At 52.2% G+C, this 6,972-nt stretch overlaps 1 protein-coding gene across 2 annotated transcripts in view; it reads left to right on the top strand.

Moving 5' to 3' along the window:
• Positions 1 to 6,336: 6,336 nt before the first annotated feature.
• Positions 6,337 to 6,972, top strand: part of LOC116523426 (cellular tumor antigen p53-like) — a 14,321-nt gene continuing 13,685 nt past the window's right edge. Inside the window, exon 1 of one of the 2 annotated variants that reach the window (XM_032238538.1) lies at positions 6,337 to 6,464. The gene's annotated coding sequence lies outside the window, so the exon portion shown is untranslated. Of the gene's footprint in view, positions 6,469 to 6,972 lie in introns of both variants that reach the window. The other variant, XM_032238536.1, reaches the window with a different exon arrangement.

Below are 6,972 nucleotides of genomic sequence, written 5' to 3'. Positions count from 1 at the left end.
CAGGGAATTAGGTAGGTAAGGAGGTAAATACGGCAGAGAGACAATCATAAAGACGGATGGGCAGAGAGATCATAAAATCATAGAGCTGGAAGGGACCACGGAGGTCTTCTAATCCAACCCTGTTGCTCTTATACCCTCCTGGACCAACCATTCTCCAATGGGAGGGAGGGAAGGAAGTAAGGGAAGGAAGGAAGGAAAGAAGGAAGGAAGGAAGGAAGGAAGGAAAGAAGGAAGGAAGGAAGGAAGGCAGGCAGGCAGGCAGGCAGGCAAGCCCCTTCCCTTTTTCTTCTTTCCTTTCTTTTCCTCCCTTTTCTCTTCTTCCTTTCCTCCCTCTTTTCTTCCTTTCCTTTCCTCCCTTTTCCTCCCTTTCTTCCTTTCCTTTCCTTTCCCTTCCCTTCTCTTTCTTCCCAAGGCAAGCGTCCTCAACACCATCCCAGAAACTTCCCTTCCCTCTACTTTCCTTTCCTCCCTTTCCTTTCCACCTTCTTTTCTTCCTTTCCTTTCCCTTCCCTTCTCTTTCTTCCCAAGGCAAGAGTCCTCAACACCACCCCAGACAAATCATGGTCCAATCCTGGCTTGAAAAAAAATATATATCCAAACTTCTGGATTTCAACCCCTTCCCCTCCCCTCACCTTGATGAATTTCATGAGAAGCTCACAGTCTCTGCTAGCAGCCGGACGGATGATGACGCAGTCCATCGTCCTGGCTCAAAGTGACCCCGGGGGAAACCACTCCAGGCCTTTTTCTCCCTCCCAGGATGGGAACAATTCACAGTGGATGGTGGCCAGAGGCCGGTCACGTGCCCGAGGGTGCGGCTATCACACTTTCCCCTGCCTGGAAAGTGCCAGGAACATTTATGGAAGCTTTAATTGGGGTTCGTGTAAATCTTTGCCCTTTACGACTTTATAAGTCACTCTTTATAAGTTTCGCAAGTTGATATTCAAAGGGATTAAACCGGAGGAATCGACAGGATAGAGGTGAGATCGTCCACTAATCTACAGCTAGACCTCAAGGGCCGCAATTCAGCCCTACGTTTCGGTCGCTAAGCGAGGCGGTCGTTAAGTGGGGCTAAAGTCACAGGCTAGTAGTTAGTTCCTGAGCATGGACGGAGTGCCTGCCTCACTCCTAAGCTGGAGGTGGCCCTTCCAGAGACAGGTGACAAGGTGGAATGGGTTGGCGAGACCAGTTTACGGGTTAAGGGGCTGGCCTAGAGGCTGGGAGTTCTAGTTCTTCCTTAAGGATGACGCTAGCTGGGTGGCTTTGGCCCAGTGACTCAGAGATGGGGAGTTCTAGCCCTGTCTTAGGCATGAAAGCAGATGGTTGATTTTGGGCCCCTCCCAGGCGACAGCAAGTTCTAGTCCCGCTTTATCCGTGAAAGCCAGCTGTGTGACTTTGGGCCAATGACCAGGAGATGGGGAATTCTAGTCTTGTTTTAGGCAAGAAGGCAGATAAGTAATTTTCTGCCAATGACCAGGAGACAGAGAGTTCTAGTTTCATTTTGGCCAAGAAGGCCAGCTGAATGACTTTGGGCCAATAACCAGGAGACAGGGAATTCTAGTTTCGTCTTGAGCAAGAAAGCCAGCTGAGTGATTTTGGGCCAACGACCAGGAGATGAGGAGTTCTAGTTTTGTCTTGGGCAAGAAAGCCAGCTGGGTGATTTTGAGCCAATGACCAGGAGATGAGGAGTTCTAGTTTTGTCTTGGGCAAGAAGGCCAGTTGAATGATTTTGGGCAAATGACCAGGAGACGGGGAATTCTAGTCTTGTCTTAGGCAAGAAGGCAGATAAGTGATTTTGTGCCGATGACCAGGAGACAGGGAGTTCTAGTTTCATCTTGGGCAAGAAGGCCAGATGAATGACTTTGGGCAAATGACCAGGAGATGAGGAGTTCTAGTTTCATCTTGGGCAAAAAGGCCAGCTGAGTGATTTTGGGCTAATGACCAGGAGACGGGGAGTTCTAGTTTCATCTTGGGCAAGAAGGCCAGCTGAATGACTTTGGGTAAATGACCAGGAGACAGGGAGTTCTAGTTTCACCTTGGGCAAGAAACCCAGCTGAGTGATTTTGGGGCAATAACCAGGAGAAAGGGAATTCTAGTTTTGTCTTGGGCAAGAAAGCTAGCTGAATGATTTTGGGCAAATGACCAAGAGATGAGGAGTTCTAGTTTCTGGGTGATTTTGTGCCAATGACCAGGAGACAGAGAGTTCTAGTTTCACCTTGGGCAAGAAACCCAGCTGAATAATTTTAGGCCAATGAACAGGGGACGGGGAGTTCTAGTTTCATCTTGGCCAAGAAGGCCAGCTGAATGACTTTGGGCCAATGACCAGGAGATGGGGAATTCTAGTCTTGTTTTAGGCAAGAAGGCAGATAAGTAATTTTGTGCCAACGACCAGGAGATAGAGAGTTCTAGTTTCATCTTGGCCAAGAAGGCCAGCTGAATGACTTTGGGCCAATAACCAGGAGACAGGGAATTCTAGTTTCGTCTTGAGCAAGAAAGCCAGCTGAGTGATTTTGGGCCAACGACCAGGAGACAGGGAGTTCTAGTTTCGTCTTGGGCAAGAAAGCCAACTGGGTGATTTTGAGCCAATGACCAGGAGATGAGGAGTTCTAGTTTCATCTTGGGCAAGAAGGCCAGCTGAATGACTTTGGGCCAATGACCAGGAGACAGGGAATTCTAGTCTTGACTTAGGCAAGAAGGCAGATAAGTGATTTTGTGCCAATGACCAGGAGACAGGGAGTTCTAGTTTCATCTTGAGCAGGAAAGCCAGCTGAGTGATTTTGGGCCAATGACCAGGAGACGGGAATTCTAGTCTTGACTTAGGCAAGAAGGCAGATAAGTGATTTTGTGCCAATGACCAGGAGACGGGGAGTTCTAGTTTCATCTTGAGCAAGAAAACCAGCTGAGTAATTTTGGGCCAATGACCAGGACACAGGGAATTATAGTCTTGTCTTAGGCAAGAAGGCAGATAAGAGATTTTGTGCCAATGACCAGGAGACGGGGAGTTCTAGTTTCGTCTTGGGCAAGAAAGCCAACTGGGTGATTTTGAGCCAATGACCAGGAGATGAGGAGTTCTAGTTTTGTCTTGGGCAAGAAGGCCAGCTGAATGACTTTGGGCCAATGACCAAGAGATGAGGAGTTATAGTTTCTGGGTGATTTTGTGCCAATGACCAGGAGACAGGGAGTTCTAGTTTCATCTTGAGCAAGAAAACCAGCTGAGTAATTTTGGGCCAATGACCAGGAGACGGGAATTCTAGTCTTGTCTTAGGCAAGAAGGCAGATAAGTGATTTTGTGCCAATGACCAGGAGACGGGGAGTTCCAGTTTCATCTTGGCCAAGAAGGCCAGCTGAATGACTTTGGGCCAACCACTAGGAGACAGAGAGTTCCAGTTTCATCTTGGCCAAGAAGGCCAGCTGAGTAATTTTGGGCAAATGACCAAGAGATGAGGAGTTCTAGTTTCTGGGTGATTTTGTGCCAATGACCAGGAGACAGGGAGTTCTAGTTTCATCTTGGGCAAGAAAGCCAGCTGAGTAATTTTGGGCCAACGACCAGGAGACAGGGAATTCTAGTTTCGTCTTGAGCAAGAAAGCCAGCTGAGTGATTTTGTGCCAATGACCAGGAGACGGGGAATTCTAGTCTTGTCTTAGGCAAGAAGGCCAGCTGAATGACTTTGGGCCAATGACCAGGAGCCGGGGAGTTCTAGTTTCATCTTGGGCAAGAAGGCCAGCTGAATGACTTTGGGCCAACAACTAGGAGACAGAGAGTTCTAGGACTATTCTGAATGTTGTGCCAACCAGGGAATTCTGGGAGTTGAAGTCCAGAGGTCTCAAAGTCACCAAGGGGACTAAATTCCTCTGGGACGCCTGGTGCGAATCCTGCCCCGCAAACGGCAACATTTCCAAAGTGGGGATCTGTTGCACCCAGCTCGCCTATCGGAGTTTATCCATGATTTCCCCTTGGCCGAGTTTAACGCCAACCCCTCATTAACCTTAGTTTATAACCCTTAATGACCAGCTAATCGATCACCCTCGCAATCCTCCTCCTGCCGAGCTCTTTCCAAAGACGGGAGGCGGGATCTGGGCCAAACGTTGATCTGGGATCCCGGATTTCCCAACAGATCCGATTGCAGGAGATCCGCCTTTGAACTCCGGGCCTAACAAATGCGTTTCTTGACCCACAACACAATTCACAATTTTTGCAAGTCGACAAAAGAAAGATATTCTCGATGGTGAAGTTGCATCGGCTACCGAAATAAGCAGCAAACCATCGGTCCTCGGACTTACGACCGTCACAGCATCCCTTGGAGCGACGGGGGTCAAAATTCAGGAACTAGGAAGCACGGGACAGGCAAAATCAATTTGGGGGGGAGATCCAGATTCGTTTAACAACCGTGGGAACAAAACCTGGCGGGATTGACTTATCCGCCCTGCTTAACAACGGAAATTCCCATCCCTATTGTGGTTGTTAAGTCGGGGGGGGCTAGAAGAGAAGGAGGAGGGGTGGGGGACATGATAGCCATCTTCCAATATTTGAGGAGCTGCCCCAAAGAAGAAGAAGGGGGGGGGTCCACCCATTCTCCAAAGCCTCTTGAAGGCAGGAGAACAGAATTAGAATCAGAGAGCTGGAAGGGACCTTGCGGGTCATCTAGTCCAACCCCGCCCAGGACGAGAAGCAATGGGTTGGAAACTCATCAGGGAGAGAAGCAACTTGGAATTAAGGTGTAAATGTAAACAACTAACTGGCGGAACCGCTTGTCTGAAAGGGTACAGGGTCTCCTGCTTGAGCGGGGGGGGGGGGGTTGGACTAGATGACCTCTAAGGCCCCTTTGAGCCCTACGGTTCTTTTCTCAGTGGGGCAGCCTGCCACTAGAGTCGCCTAGAGATGCCTTTGTCCGGAATGAGATTCGAATAGGGGTCTTCTCTCCTGCTTGAGCAGGGGGTTGGACTAGAAGACCTCCAAGGTCCCTTCCAGCTCTGTTATCTCCGTTCTCCCCCCCACACATCTGCCTCCTTACATTCCAGAGACAAGCTGGGGCAGCGCTGCCCGCCTTCCGAACTTGACTTCCTTACCCAGCCGGTTCAAGCCGGCCCAGATCGCAGGAAAGAGTGACGGGGATGCGGCGCGTGTGCACGCGTCCCCCGTGAAACCGCTTCTACCTAGCTCGCTATGATCTCCACCTTGGCTTATTTGAAAGCGAGCGGACTTCAACTCCCAGCATCCTCCGGCGTGGTCTCTGCCAGCCGCGGAACCCTGGGAGTTGGAGTCCATATACCAAGTCCGTTAAAACCCTAGTCTGGCTTATCTCCCCCGCCCCCCAATTTCCCCCTCCCACTAGTTAGGGAGCCTCCTCCCTCCTCCTCCTCCCCACCCCACCCCCCGAGATTCCCACGCCTGTTCCCCTTGCACGGTAGACTGCTCCTACCCAAGAAGGCTCGTTTGCAAAAAAAGGGGGGAAAAAACACTCTTTCGAAAGCTCCCCGAACTTTCAGTTTCTTTGCAGAACCCTGTTCTTCTATTTCAGCGGTGGTGAGTTCGATCCTAGGTAGAGGCGGATGGAGATGTCTCCTGCATGGGCACGGGGTTGGACTAGATGGCCTCTAAGGTCCCTTCCGGCTCTGTTATCATTCTGTTCGCGGGAGCTTCGTCACTGCAAGCTTCCAAGAAGAGACTGGACTGACTGCCATTGGTCAGAAATGGTGCAGGGTTTTCCTGCTTGGGCGTGGGGGTTGGACTAGATGACCTCCAAGGTCCCTTCCAGCCCTGTTATCATTCTGTTATTCAGATCGCGGAGCGTTGGACTAGATGACCTCCAAGGTCCCTTCCAGCCCTGTTATCATTCTGTTATTCAGAAGTCGCGGGAGCTTCGTCCCTGCAAGCTTCCAAGAAGACACTGGACTGCCATTGGTCAGAAATGGTGCAGGGTTTTCCTGCTTGGGCGCGTGGGTTGGACTAGATGACCTCCAAGGTTCCCTTTCTCTGTTCGCCTGTTAAATGGATAATGCGGGGGGAGGAGGAAAGTAGGGACGGGGAGAACGTCAAGAAAGAAAGGGGGCGCGGCTTTCCTGGGCCCACCCTCCGCTTGGGGATGATGGGAATTGTAGTCCTGCCCTTGTAAAATCAGGAAAAAAAGGGGGGAGGCTTTTTTTGCGGCGTTGGGGGTGAAGTTGGGGCTGGAGTGGGGGGGGGGGAGACACATATTGCAGGCGGCACTGAAACCGGTAAAGCCCCCGGCCGTCCCCCCCCCACCCAAGGAGATGCCCGGCTAGATGCCAGCTCCAAAGATGGCCCCGCACGTCTCTCCTCCCCCCCCCCCGCCTTCCCCACGCTCGCGAGAGCGCGCTCCGCGGGTTCGAGCCGGGGGGAATCCCCACCGCGTGCTTTCCTTTGCAACTCGCGGACCCAAGTCGCTTTTTCCCCCCCTCTCTGCGCTGCCAGTTTTGGGAGACCGGATCGCTATCCGGCAGCTAGAGTCGGTAACCCACCGGGTGGAGGGTGGTGGTGGTGGGTGGGGAGGCTTCGTATTGCGGGGGTGGGGGGGGGGCTCGGCTTTGGCGGCTTCGCCCCTCCGCTGACTCAACCCGGCGCTTCCGCTCCGCTTCGCCTGGCTGGCTGGAGCCGGAGGAAGCGAAAGTGGAGCGGAGAAAGCGAATGGAACGTTGGGGGCCGCCGCGTTCGGCTTTGGAACGCCGCGGCGCCCGGCGTTCCACCGATGGAACGTTGGCGTTCTCTCTTTTTTCCCCACGCTCTCCCCGCTTCGTTCGGAGAGGAGGGGGGGGGGAAACACGACCCCTCCTCAAATATCATGGATCTAAAGCTGGGAAGGAGGGGGCCAAAAAAAATCCTTTGCCCCTTTGACCCAGTGGAAGCCCCCACCCCTTTGCAATCACATCCCTAAGAAGGGGGGTGGGGGGAGAAGGAAGATTTTGGGGAGGGGGGAGACGTTAATGCTGCTCTGTCGATCTTCCTGTCTCTCCCCC

This window comes from Thamnophis elegans, unplaced genomic scaffold (genome assembly GCF_009769535.1).
Source record: "Thamnophis elegans isolate rThaEle1 unplaced genomic scaffold, rThaEle1.pri scaffold_281_arrow_ctg1, whole genome shotgun sequence".
NCBI lineage: Eukaryota > Metazoa > Chordata > Lepidosauria > Squamata > Colubridae > Thamnophis > Thamnophis elegans.
This window is presented reverse-complemented; position numbering and strand designations above follow the sequence as displayed.